The following is a 14,525-nucleotide window of genomic DNA, read 5'->3' on the forward strand; positions in this document are numbered from 1 at the left end:
GATTTACAGTGTGGGTATTATTTTAAAATATAAACACAGATTTTATAACATTTCACTACACAAACCTGTTTATGAAAATTTTAGTGTTTAAAGTAAAGCATTGTATAGACGTTTCTAGTTCTGTTAATCATAAACATGGAATTTGTATGCAACTTTGCCGAATTTTATACAATTTGCCGACAACTTTGCATCACTTAAGTTAAGTTGCGGAACTTACAGAAAGCTTATCACATTTTGAACATTTTTACTCTACTATGCGACACTTTAATATGCAACATTTGATACAGAGTTTGTATGCGTTTTCATATTCATGATTAATATTTTTAACATAAAACCGTTTAACATATTTAACTTTATATCATTAACCCAGTTGTGTACATTTATTGAGTTGTAAAAAAACGATACTTAAATTAAATGGATTGTCTAAGCAGAGATTTACAGAGATTGCAATTTCATTCAATTGCAGGCAGCTGTGCGCATTTTATTTTTATTTTATGCATTATGCCGTTTGTATTCGTTTTTGCATTCTGATTAACAGTACTTAAACATAATACAATAATAAACTTAATGACATTAATGAACCTAGTGTGCGCTTTCATCAAGCTATAGGTAATTAAATTTAATGGTATGTCAATTAAATGAATTTACATTAACCCTTCTAAATATCTCAAACCATTTTATTTTCTGATTAACATTTACAGAACTTTGTTGCAAAAGGACTTTGATCCACTTTTTGACTTTTTATGCAAAACAGCTTTTTTTAATCATTGTGCAATTATTACTTGTTCTATTTGAAATATTTTGGTTTTGGATACAGTGCTGATGATTAGAAACTAAAAGAATAGGTCCGGTACAATTTTCCAAGTCTTAATATTTCTTTTATTATTTCTTTTATATCACGCCTTTTGTGGATATAAGGCCTTTTGCTGCAAAATAAATTTACCTCTTTTCTAGAAACCACATTTGCAATCAAATTTGAGCCCATTTTTTGAACTACCTTATGTAGCTTGACTAATGCTTTTAAAATAATCAAAAAAGAAAATTTGTAATATCTCATTTACTTTTTTTAATGTAAATGTTTAATTAAATTCTGCAAAATGCCATTTTGGGCCATTTTTTAGTATTTCCAAAGCTACAACTTTTGTTATTTAAATTTTTTTTCAAACATAGTGACCTAAAACAGTTTCTTTGGTTTTAATATATTATATATCAAAAATTTAAAACAAAACAATTTTCCCAAAATTTTATATTCATTTTAAGTTCAGATTTCGGGAAATTTTCGTAGCTTTCCAAAAGGGAAATATACGATATCTCTGGAAGGGAAGGCGGTATTAAGGTGAACCAGCCACCAAAATGTGTTATTTTTTCCCACAATATAAGTCTAAGGACATTAATGAAATAATAAGATCAAAGTTAAATAGCATGATCACTAACATCTCATCATGCATGGTCAGGGATGAATTTAAATTGCGGGTCTACACCCAATATGCCATCTCTTCGATCAGGTATATGCTAACGGTTCATGAAATTACTGACACCCAGCTTGATAAACTTGACCACATGCACACCAACACCGTTAAAGCTTTCTTGGGTCTACCACCACGGGGTCCTACTCCTGCGATTATCCATAGCCCAGATGGCTTAGGATTTCCTCGTATTTCTGAGCTCTATCTCGAGTCCCATACTCTTGCATATGCACGTTGTATGGTGAAAGCCGATGACCGTGTTGTGCATGCCCTCAAGTCCAAGCTGAACAGAGAGTCTAAGTGGAAACGTAAGAAAAATAAGTTTGGCTCGGTCCGTTGGAACGAAAATTACGAGCTAGCGACAAAGCAGGCTCCATCTCCAGATAAATGGACTTCCATCAAACAAACTGTCAAAAACCTGGTCACTGATAATCGTCTCAACTTCTGGCGTGAGTACATAAAACCTCTTGTTCAACAGGGTAACTTCCTAAAGATCATTGGACTTGAAAACCTAGACCTAACATGGAGATCAATAATATATGATCTCCCCAGAGGAGTCCTCAGCTTTGCCGTTCGCTCTGCCATTGATTTCCTACCAACATTCAGCAACCTCAGAACGTGGGGGAAAAGGGTCCAAACTGGATGTAAGTTATGTGGGAATCATGAGACCTTGCTCCACGCTCTGAACAACTGCCCCGTATCACTAAATCAAGGTAGATAAACCTGGCGCCATAACTCCATCCTCAAACACACCCTTAAAGCGTTAACCGGTCATGAAAACAATATCCTTATCTTCAGCGACATTTCAGGCTTCACCACAACAGGGGGTATCCTACCAGTTAATGTCATTGTTTCTAAACTCAAGCCTGACATTGTCATCCAAAATAAGCAGGACAATTCCATCCATCTTGTTGAGTTTAATAACTGTGCCATGCCCATTTGAAACCAACATATCAAAAGCCCATGAGCGAAAACAAACGAAGTACCTTTACCTTGTGTCCGACATTTCAGATAATGGGTTTACTTGCGATTTGACATGTTTTGAAGTCGAATCACGTGGGCTCATTACCCAAGAAAATGTTGGGCGCATTGTCGAGATATTTTCTTTTGTAGGCAGAGCCAAACCGTCCAAGAAATTCATGAAAGAACTCAGCAAAATGGCCCTCCTGTCTAGTTACACGATCTGGAATGCTAGGCAGGAGCCGGCCTGGGGCTCCGAAGATCAACCCCACATCAGTTTGTGATCGCACCCGTCGCCCTGCCATTTTGTTGGGTCCTTTCAGTCCTGCTTGGTATTCCTGGTGTGTTCTGCTTATTTGTATATTCTTGTGTATTTTTGGTAATGTTTAATATGTCACCCTGCATTAATTTGGGCATCTTGTCCAGATTTTGTCCTGGGTTTTTGTTCCTTCTTGTATTCTTGCATTGCTTATATTTTGTATTTTGCATTCCTGAATAAAGGTTGATTAACAACATCATTCCAATAATTCAATTTCAGCCAGAGGTGGATGTAAAGCCTTTTGCAACAGAGCTCTTCATTTTATAAAACATAATACCGGATACCGTTAACTAGACATAGTGAACCATGGGTGTGTACGAACATTCAAGGCTAGTTTATATTATACATCAAAAAATAAATAAAACAAAACTATTTTCCCAACATTTAATATTCATTTTAAGTTCAGATTTCGGGAAATTTCCATAGATTTCAGTGAACCATGGGTGTGGGGGTGTACGTGTACGTATAAGTGGACATTTTAAATGAAAACCTAGCACGAAACAACAACTTGTCCTTACGATGATATTACACCAACATTGGGAAAAATTGTAAATGAATTATGTTATTACATTTTTAAAGTTAAGGTTTTAAAGTTGAGGTGTACCACTAGGGTATATTATTGTGCCCCTATTATTTATTTATAATCGATATAAACGATAATAAATACATCAACGATGTTCCCATTTATTCTCTCTGCTGATTACATAACAATATTATATTCAATTTTGAGAAACGGTTTTGTAACACAAGACACCGTGCTTACTGCTCACAACCCGTAAAAAAATTCTGTCGAACAAAAGAGGTCACGAAGTTGACGTCGTACTGTGCTAAATTGGCTTACGGAACCCTTTGATTTTGTTGTCGAAATGACTCCACACATCCTCTAGTCCGACGAGTAGGACCTGTTTTTTTGTTAGTTTACCAACTATACTCTAACTCTGATCGCCCAAAAAAGATTAACCACAAAAATCCACTAACCGCCCCACCCGAAAAAAAGATGCTGCAATGATGTGGCCTAAATAAAAGCAATAACAAAGAAAAACAAATATTAACGGGGAAAAACTATATTTTCAAAATATTAATGGAACATGGCTTTAGAAGCTAAAACATAGACATTTGTAACCAAATTGTGTCATTCACAGGTGTCAAATTCAAAATGGCGCCAACGAGAGGCCCAAAATGGCTGCAAAATATATTTTTTTATTTCTTTTGAGTATTTTAGCGGACATTTTGGCCGAAGAAGAAGAAGATCACCAGATGACTGACTGTTAAAGCATTTTCCACCCTGATGACATCACTGCCACATCAGGGTGGAAAATGCGTTAGCCAGATTGACTGACTATCAGGCGGTGGTGGAAGCGATATCGCAATTTTTGACGTCGCCATTGGATTAACACATAATCATGAAATCTTCACAAACAATTCTAAATTTGTTATGTGGTGTCAAAGCAAAATTATATTACTCTAAAACCGTCGGGGTACGACAAAGTACCCCACTGCAAGTATGTTAATTTTCCATTTGTAATTGCTAACTGTGTATTTTGAATGGGGCTGTCAGCCCTGTATCTTCGCCAGCCTCGGACGTCACGTGTTGCGTGTCCTATGCCGCCTGCTGACTATGTCCTGACGACATAGCGCCACCACACGAGCGTTGGCTGAATATGTGGCCTCCTCATGCGATACCTACCTGCGTAAAAACGTGTGTATGAACGTACGGTCGACGTTTGGAAAATCGCAATCTCTCTATTATGTATATTACGCATTCAGTTGGGTAGCCGTCGGCTACAATACACCCAAAATGTGAAATGATTCGGCCTTGGCGGAAATTTTAAACTGCATTCCATCACCCGTGTTACACCTTCCCCAAAAACACAGGTAGACAAAACAATGATTGTACAACACAATACAATTCCCTTGGGCAAAACACACAGCTTCTACATGGTCTATTCCATGGAGCTATGAAGAATGGAGAGGCAATAGATTATGTAACGCATTGTACACTTGTGCCGATTTGAAATCTGACAAGCTATTCATCGAAAGGTACCTTTTGTTTGGGACAAAGGGCTTCCACCATTAAATCGGTAAGCTGACCCGACAGCGTATTAACGCTTTACCTAGCAGACTACTGTCAATAAGTGATCAAACGAAAGTCGCGTGAAAGCGCTTACTATAACGAAAAGTACCTTTTGTTGTCATACCACTCAAGGGTGTAATTGAGTAGCCGTAAGCTCAAAAGGCACACATTAGCCGCTGATGCAGTTCGTTGTGACCCCACTGACTGTAGGTGCTTCATTTAAATAAATTGAATGCGCTTGCTGAATGATTCAGATCAAGGCTGCCATGTGTGCATGTCTATTACTGTATAATGGTAATAGCTACGTATACGTGTAACATATAATAAGTATACCGGTATAGGCCTACATAAAACTTGTTTCACAAATTGACATTTTATTTTATTTTAAGACGGAGAATGTCATAAACAGTGGCGTACTGAAGGGGGGCAGCTCTTTTGTGAGAGGTCTTGGGAGGGGATGAGGGAGGAAGAGGTGGAGGAGGGGACATGAAGAATGAGAGGGGGCTGGAGGAAGAGAGAAAAAGGGACAAAAAGTATGAGGGGACGGAGAAGGGAAGGGAGATAAGAAGAGGGAGTGATACTTTAGCAAGGAAAGAATAAATACAGAGAAAGGAAAAGAAAGGAATGACAAATAAATGTAGGCCTTATAATAATTATTATAGAAACTAAACACAGCCCCCCACACACACATAGGCCTAACACTAACAGCACTATAGGCAGCCATTCGATGATGTCAATGACTTTATGCGTTACGTATTTAAAACGCCCAGTCAGATGTATTTTACACCTGCCAAGCACAAGTCACCCACTTTCGAAAATTGGACGTTGAATGTACACTCTCATGAATATTGATTGGCAACATTTTCCAATATGTCAGCGCTCAAATCGGACACAATAGAACAATAGACCATTCAGTGCGCTGAAGTGCCATATAATAATCGGATTAACTACACGCGGTATCTATGCACACACCATATCAAACGGTACAAATGGATGTACTTGCGAACAAAAGGACTATAAACCCTCCTCGTCCTTGCATCTAGGTGTTAGGCGGCTTTCATTTGCACAATTGAGCGCTCAAAACACCAGGTTGGTGCTAGCGGCTACCCAAAGATGGCCAACCAAATCCTGACCATGACTTGGCTGGTTGGATTCGTCTATACGTAGCTATTATACAGTAGGGGAGAGCGGGGAGTGTTCGCCCTATAGGGGCAGGTTCGCCCACCCCTTGTTTCTCAGCACTATGGCTATCGGGGAATTTGGTGATGGCAAAATTAGGTGACATAGGTCATTATAAACTTCTCATATTAACTACGCGACATATAATAGGGACGTGTTCATCGAACTGCAGCCAAAACAAAAAAATTACATCAAAACGTAATTTTTTCTTGCATTCATAATGTTGTATTATCATTGATACATAAATACAGATGGTTTTAATGGATATCTGTATTGGGAACATATGGGATTTGTCAAAGATTTATTGCAGTTATAAACTCCTTATTCGATTTGTATTTTGCATACCCTGAAGAAAATATAAAAATGTGCACTAGGGGCACGTTCGCCCTTTTGAGGATGGGGCATGTTCGCCCCATATCTTCCCCAGGCGGACTTACCCCAAACTGGAGGGCGGACCTGCCCCATCAGCGTATTATGTAAAATATCGATAATTATACCATTAAACAAGGTATAATACCACTGAAAAGCATGTTTGTTAAAGTTATGTAGTATCAATATTACTCATACCACCGTTTATGTCCTAATCCATAATCTCCCCGAAGTTGTAAACATGATACGTTTAAGCTCACTTTGGACCCCTACATTTTACCCTGACCCGACCCCTGCAAACAAATTTAGTGACTCCCCAGAAGAGAATGAACGCCCTGTTTACTCTTGCTAAATGTTTGCATTGAATATGTTATTGTTATGCAATGTTTAAACCTTTTTTCGTGATTAGGGTGAACTTACCCCACCATATGGGCGAACCTGCCCCAATATGGGGCAAGTTCGCCACTTTGCAAAACTTTTTTGTTTGCTCTATCCTGTTGCTATTGTATAGTTCTGGGATTGTGGTCGTATATAGCTAAGACATAGGGCTTTCACATGAGCTAATCAGGTCATCCCTAACCTTAAAATTGACATCGCTAGGCTGGTCAGAAAAAAATAGGGCGAACACTCCCCGCTCTCCCCTACTATAGACATGCAGATATGGCAGCCTTGATGTGTAATCATTCAGCAAGCGCATTCAATTTATTTAAATGAAGCACCTAAATTCAGTAGGGTGACAACGAACTGTGCATCAGCGGCTAATGTGTGCCTTTTGTGCTTACGGCTACTCAATCACACCCTTGAGTGGTATGACAACAAAAGGTACTTTTCGTTATAGTAGGCGCTTTCGCGCGACTTTCGTTTGATCACTTATTGACAGTATATAGTCTGCTAGGTAAAGCGTTAATACACTGGCGGGTCAGCTTACCGATTTAATGGCGGAAGCCCTTTGTCCCAAACAAAAGGTACCTTTCGATGAATAGCTTGTCAGATTTCAAATCGGCACAAGTTTACAATGCGTTACATAATATATTGCCTCTCCATCTTTAATAGCTCCATGCTTATGACTACCAGAGGAAAATTATGACATATCGCACGACTCTGTAAGATGTAGAGTTTAAGTGCACAAAGTACAATAAGTGACTATAATCTCATTAACCAATGATCGTACATATACGCGACCGCTGACTTTTTTGTTCCTTATGACCAGAGAGAAAAAGTTCGACATATCGCACGACTCTTTAGGATATTTGGTTAAAAACAACGGTTATGGAGAAAATCACGAATAAGTTCAATTTGGCCAACTTTTTTTTTGTACATACAGGTTTCGAATTGGCATGTGGGCGAATTGGTTTGGGACTAAATTGACGATACGGTTTGTCCCGATTTACATTAGAATTAAGACTAGATTCTGCGCACGCGCACGGCTAATGCTCCAGATACTATGCTCCCGATAGACAGTCTAGTACATCAGCTGTTGTCCGTTTCGTTGCTGCAAATAACATTGATATCGATATTAATATATATTTGTACAGATCATGTGATCTTTAGATATGATTCGAATTGTCAGGTGATCGTCAAACCTGTATTAGAAGGTGTCAGTTCTCCAGGAACTGACACAAAAATAGGTCTACGTCGATTTTACGTCATCAAACATTCCATACTGCAGTTACTGTCCGTTTTCCTATACACAATACACAGTGCTCTCACCATTGAGCTGTGACCTCTACAAATCGTGCCACGTTAAAAGGATAGGCATTTGCCTAGTTAACGTCAATGTGTGAAAAATAACCGGCCAATATTAAAAGTACTCTCAAAACTTCTAGCAAATATATTTCTCTAACATGACCTAAAATTACAGCTAGGTTAGATGTTCAGAAATATTCGTACTTTGGTAAAACAGTGAGTGAGGGCAAGGCATAGCTAGCCAAATCCCGTGTTAATTGAATGGAGATTTGACCGAAAATTTTGGTAAACGGACCGCTCACTTCTGAAGAATGCCACACGAAAACGGTACAAGCTACATTTAAAGTACTCTCTGTTCGATCATCATGATGAGTTTTTAAATAGTATGCCGAAATTTGGTACTGTAGGTAATTGACAAAGGGTCGTACTTCGCTGATGAGTAAGTGACAGTGAACATGAAAATCAGGGCCCATAACCCAAGTTAGTAGCTAGTTAGTGGAGGCCGTCACGGGACTGATTATTGATTATTGAAGTGCCTTATTAATAGATACGCACGATTTAGGGCAAGAAAAAAAAACCGGGACACTTTTGGAGACATCATCATCATCATCATCATCATCATCATCATCATCGACATCATCATCATCATCACTTTCTACATTTTTCTAAACAACATAGGGCCTACCGTTTTAATAAGATTTTTTTCTTGAAATGCATGCAACTATAATTATTGTTTAGAGCGTGATGAAATAAAACATCACGATTTTCATCACAAAACAAATATAATGCACAAGAAATCGTTTGTTTTAGAGCGTGATGATGAAATAAAACATCACGGTTTTCATCACGAAACAAAGTAATACATAAGAAATCGTTTGTTTTAAAGCGTGATGAAATAAAACATCACGATTTTCATCACAAAACAAAGTAATAGGCCTACAAAAGAAATACATTTTTCGAGAGTGATTAAATAAAACATCACGATTTTCATCACGGAACAAAGTAATACATAAGACATCGTTTGTTTGATTGCAATCAACCGCGACAGTTCGTCTCACACACATAACAATGCACTGCGATCAAATAGGTTGATGACAACATTTGATTGAATGGACTGCACTGCGCCATGATTACGTGCACCGGTTCAAATCCTTTGTTTGGAGCCAATCAATAATTTCACGTACAGCTAGCCTCTATGCAAATTAGAGTTTACACACGCTGTAGCTGGGGTAATCGACCGAAGCTGGTTGCCGTTAGTGATCGAATGCATGAGCTTATTTGCTTTATTGAATCGATTTACTGGATTAATTTCCTGTTAACTGGGTTTAATGCCACAAAGGTCGAATCGGGCTTGCCATGGACCATAAGTGCATCATGAGAACTTAAACATTACTGGAAATATTCTACATCCAATAAAAAGTCTGCAGGGTCCTCAAGAATATCGGTTACTCCAGAGGTGCTTTAAGCACTACCCAGCAAGTCTTGCGGTTAGCACAGCTGTGGGATTGAACATGACACCACTGCCCGCCCACTGCATAGACGTGCATGGTTAAATTTGAATTTGGACAGATATATTTACAATAAAACCACCTTCAAAAAGCTGGTCGATTTCACATTTTATGTTATTTACAGAAGGTGTGAATTATCCTTTATGCATACATCACTTTAGATCTGAAATCGATCAATTTATAATGACACACACACAATTCTAAAACAACATCTTTTGCACAGAATTCAATGGGATTTGAAAAGTAAAGTGGCAGTTGAAACTCTAGTGATAACACTTTTACAGTGCATGATGGGGCTTCCATAAATCATCCTCTGCGGTTACTCCATGCATGGTGTGTTTTTTTCCCTCCGACATTCCGCGACTCTTAGTCTTACATCAAATTGAGAATCTTAATATTTTAAACTAACAAGGAATTAACTTAGATAACGTACCAAATTAGATTGTATTGATATTTATTAGATTTTATTGACATTTATTATGTAATTTCCCTTGTTTACAATGACGGAGCATTTTCCGTGCAAATATTCAATTTAACCAATATTCTTTTATTTCAACGGATCGCAGAAACGTAAATGGAATGCACATCTGATGAAGAAGGTGACCAGCAATACCATAATAATAATAATAATAATAATAATAATAATAATAATAATAATAATAATAAATCAAATTTTGTAGACACAATGTCGATTTTACGTCATCAAACATTCGTTAGAACTTAAAGATTACTGGAAATATTCTACATCCAATAAAAAGTCTGCAGGGTCCTCAAGAATATCGGTTACTCCATGCATGGTGTGATTTTTTTTCCCTCCGACATTCCGCGACTCTTAGTCTCACATCAAATTGAGAATCTTAATATTTTAAATTAACAAGGAATTAACTTAGATAACGTACCAAATTAGATTGTATTGATATTTATTAGATTTTATTGACATTTATTATGTAATTTCCCTTGTTTACAATGACGGAGCATTTTCCGTGCAAATATTCAATTTAACCAATATTCTTTTATTTCAACGGATCGCAGAAACGTGTATGTATAAATGGAATGCACATCTGATGAAGAAGGTGACCAGCAATACCATAATAATAATAATAATAATAATAATAATAATAATAATAATAATAATAATAACAATAATAATAATAATAATAATAATAATAATAATAATAATAATAATAATAAATCAAATTTTGTAGACACAATGTGTCAAAGCGCTAAACATAAAAAGTGACGACACCAACAATTCAGCAATAATTACATAACGATATTAAGAAGTTTAGAAGTTCTTGATATGAAGGGAAAAGGCAGATCAGAAATATCATGTTCAACACCGGAGGAGGGCACTTAACTTTAGAAGTGACAGGTGTTGTATCGGCGTTGGGAAGTAGGGACCTATCACATATAAAGGTTGAAATAACGTTGTATTTGCAAATGAACTTCATCCTGATTTCAATTTTTGCATTGAAATTTGGTTGCAATCAGGTTGAAATTTCAACCTGATTTCAACTAACCTCTAGGTTGAAATCAAGTTGAAATCAGGTTAGGTTGAAACTTCGACGTTATATCAACGTTGATTTAACGTCGAAATCCTAACCTGTGTCCAATGGGTAATGAAAGAAAATTGGGTACACAATTTTGACAAAACAAGAGTACAAAAGTTTGCAAAACATTGGGTAGGAAATTACTTTTTTCCAACTTTGCCAAATATACAGTTTAAATTTGCTGAAATAAGGGAGTTTGATAGTTTCTGCATTATTTTTTATGGTATTTTATTTTATGAAAAAGGGGATCACTGGATAGCCGAACTATAAGGGTCGGATATTTTCGACTCGGTGGTCTAATGACAGGCACATACCCGTCACTTCTAAAGTTGAATGACCCCTTGGTTCAGCAATTACACCTAGATTTCTTTCACTAGGAGCTGGTTCAATCGTTGAGTCACGGATGTGTGGTGCCGGATGCAAATGTAGATGAATGCGAAAGGGAGATGATGAGTGAAGAACTTCAGTTTTGTCAGCATTCAGTTTCAGATCATTGCAGTTGACCAATGCATGAAGTCTTTGACCAGATTGACACATAGTTCAAGATTAAAAAATAGTTGCATGGGTATCATTGTCATTGACTATAACATAAATTTGAGTATCATCTACATAAATCATTTTGACAAGCCATATGAACCTATTATTATAGTATCATCAATTAGAGAAGTATAAAGAGTGAAAGCAAGTAAAGTGGTTCAATAACTGATCCATGTGGAACGCCTTCTTCTGGTGTATGACTGAGATATGCCGAATTCCATAAACGATGACACATTGAGTGCGATTCTGAAAGTATATGATATAAACCAAGAAAGAGCTGAATTTATTAAATTATTGAAATGTCTATCTGATCGTAACGGCTCTGGTATGAACGTTTCGATAGTATGTTTGTGGGACATGAGAGCACATCAGACATGTCGAATTGAATTCTGAATACGAGGAATGTCCTGCTTATATCAAATAATTTTGATTTTTTTTTTTTTTTTTTTTAATCACAATTTAATACAAATTTTATGACAAGTTATTAAAATTTGATATTTTTTAAAATTTTGGTATTAACAGTCCTCGAAGTAAACTTTCTAAATCTAATAATATTACTTTAAACTGTATGTAGCTGGGATAAAAAGCCGACGATCAATTGAAAAATGTTGACCTTTCGTATTGAAGATATGGATTTTCCCAAAACACCAAAAAAAATAGATCTTTGTGGGGAAAAGTCCATATCTTCAATACGACAGGTCAACATTTTCAATGGATCGTCGGCTTTTCATCCCAGCTACATAGGCACTTTAAGTACATATCATTAGATTTATAAATATTGATTTCGAGGACTGTTAACATGGTTAAATATCATGTTTTAATCATTTGCCATAAAATGTGTATTATATCGCGAATTTCAAAATTATTTGATATCAGAAGGACATTCTTATTGTATTCAGAATGCAATTCGATATGTCTGATGTCCTCTCATGTCTCACAAAAAATACTGGCCAAACATTCATACCCCAGCCCCTAACGAAAATGTATAATCAATAAGGTTATTGAAGACTTTGTATCAATCATAGCAGCGGTGTAGATTTGATGTAGAACCACATCCCACTTTTTCTCCAGGAGCTATACTGCCATGAATTTTTGGCATTTTAGGAATTGAATTGTGTTGATTTTTTTCTGTCTTTCTTTCTCCCCACCCCTCACTCTCCTTCTAAAACCATAAATTGTCTAATTATGGAATGCAAGTATTAAACAACCCTACATGTACATTATAGACTTGTAAAGTCACACTCTTATAATAGCGTGTAGGCTATATACATATGTTTTGAAAAACTATGTATCACCTTTTTACAAACAAATCATTCCCGCACCCTCCTACCGCTCCTGCTGGATACACTAAGCCAAAGTAATTAACTGTATTTTCTGCATGCAATTACAGGCAACAATTGACAAGCTTAACAGGTGTATGCCCGCTATGTTGAAGGTTCGCCGATGTCGAAGTTTCAGTATCGAATTGGAATTTTACTCATATTATACCAGAGGGTTCGCTATAATGTCAAATATGAAATAGTTTACTCGAACATTTTCGAATAAGAAAGAGGATTAGGCATATATCTACACTCTAAATTTCAAGTATATACAATAAATCCTAAGGGATTGTTATTAGGGACCAATCAAGTATTAGATTTAAAATCAAATCTTACAGATTTAAAATCAAAACTTAAAAATTTCATATTCAAATTTTTAAGATAAATTTCAAATATAATTACAATCTTACGGATTTATTTTTAAATCCTTCTAATTTAGAGTGTAGGGTAAGAGTTAGAGTTAGAATAGTGAGTTATGGCTAGTTTCAAGATCTAGGTTTAGGGAAAGATTCGACATATCACATGGCGAACCTTATTCGACATAGCGGGCTATATTAACCGATCTAACATGTTTAAGAATATCTTACCTAACCTTTCCAATATTGTCGACGTTGCCCGGCTTGGGCACGGTCAGAGTTTAGCTCTTCTTCCGCGCGTTTTTCGGAATAAAATGGTGGCTGGTAGCGGGCTTTTTGTTGACGTTGCCTGACTTGGGCGCGAGAGTTTAGCTCTTCTTCCGCGCGTTTTTCGGCAAGTGGGTCACGGCGTATTCTTGCTTCAGCTGCATCATCATTTATCGCCAAGTTGTTTCGATCTTGAAGAGTCACATCATGAGCTGGGTTTGCGCTGTGCGCAAATGATGCCACAGCAACAATCAGTACAGCGAGAACTAGGACATTTGCCATCGTGACTTCGTGTAGCCTGTTATGAGTAAACCTATATTTTGTTAGGCTCTTTATATGACTTATTAATCACGTGTGTTAGGATATTTACATTCTGGTCCGCAACGAAAATACGTTTGTGCCTGAAATTAATTAACCTTTCATACTTTAAAACATATTGTCCTACACATTACAAATCCAAAATTAAATAAACACCGTCTCCCGGCAGACAACGTCGTTTAACTTTCTATCATTAAGCCAGTTGTCTACTTTCATCGAGTCGTAAAAAGAGATTGCAATTTCATTAAATTGTAGGCAGCTGTGTGCATTTTATGCGTTTTTGCAGTTTGCATTCGTTTTTTGCATTCTGATTAACAGTGCTTAAACATAATACAATAAACTTAATGACATTTATGAACCTAATGACATGTCAATTAAATGAATTTACAATTACCCTTCTGCATTTTGCAGAGTTTGTATTCGTTTTTGCATTCTGATTATCAGTGCTTAAACATAATATACTAAACTTAATAACATTAATGAACCTAGTGTGTGCTTTCATCTAGCTTAATAATTACATATAATGACATGTCAATTAAATAAATTTACATTTACCCTTCTAAATAACCAATTTATTTTCTAATTAACATTTGAAAAGCTTTGTTGCAAAAGGTCTT

General features: G+C 36.6%; 1 long non-coding RNA gene across 1 annotated transcript; it reads right to left on the minus strand.

The window, feature by feature from the left end:
* Positions 1-10,464: 10,464 nt before the first annotated feature.
* Positions 10,465-13,975, minus strand: LOC140169938 (uncharacterized). Its single transcript, XR_011861439.1, has 2 exons — positions 13,555-13,975; positions 10,465-11,894 (listed from the first exon to the last, which is right to left on the minus strand). It is a non-coding gene; the product is annotated as an uncharacterized lncRNA (long non-coding RNA).
* Between the last annotated feature and the right edge of the window lie 550 nt (positions 13,976-14,525).

The sequence above is a fragment of the Amphiura filiformis genome, chromosome 14, assembly GCF_039555335.1.
Source record: "Amphiura filiformis chromosome 14, Afil_fr2py, whole genome shotgun sequence".
Classification (NCBI taxonomy): Eukaryota; Metazoa; Echinodermata; class Ophiuroidea; order Amphilepidida; family Amphiuridae; genus Amphiura; species Amphiura filiformis.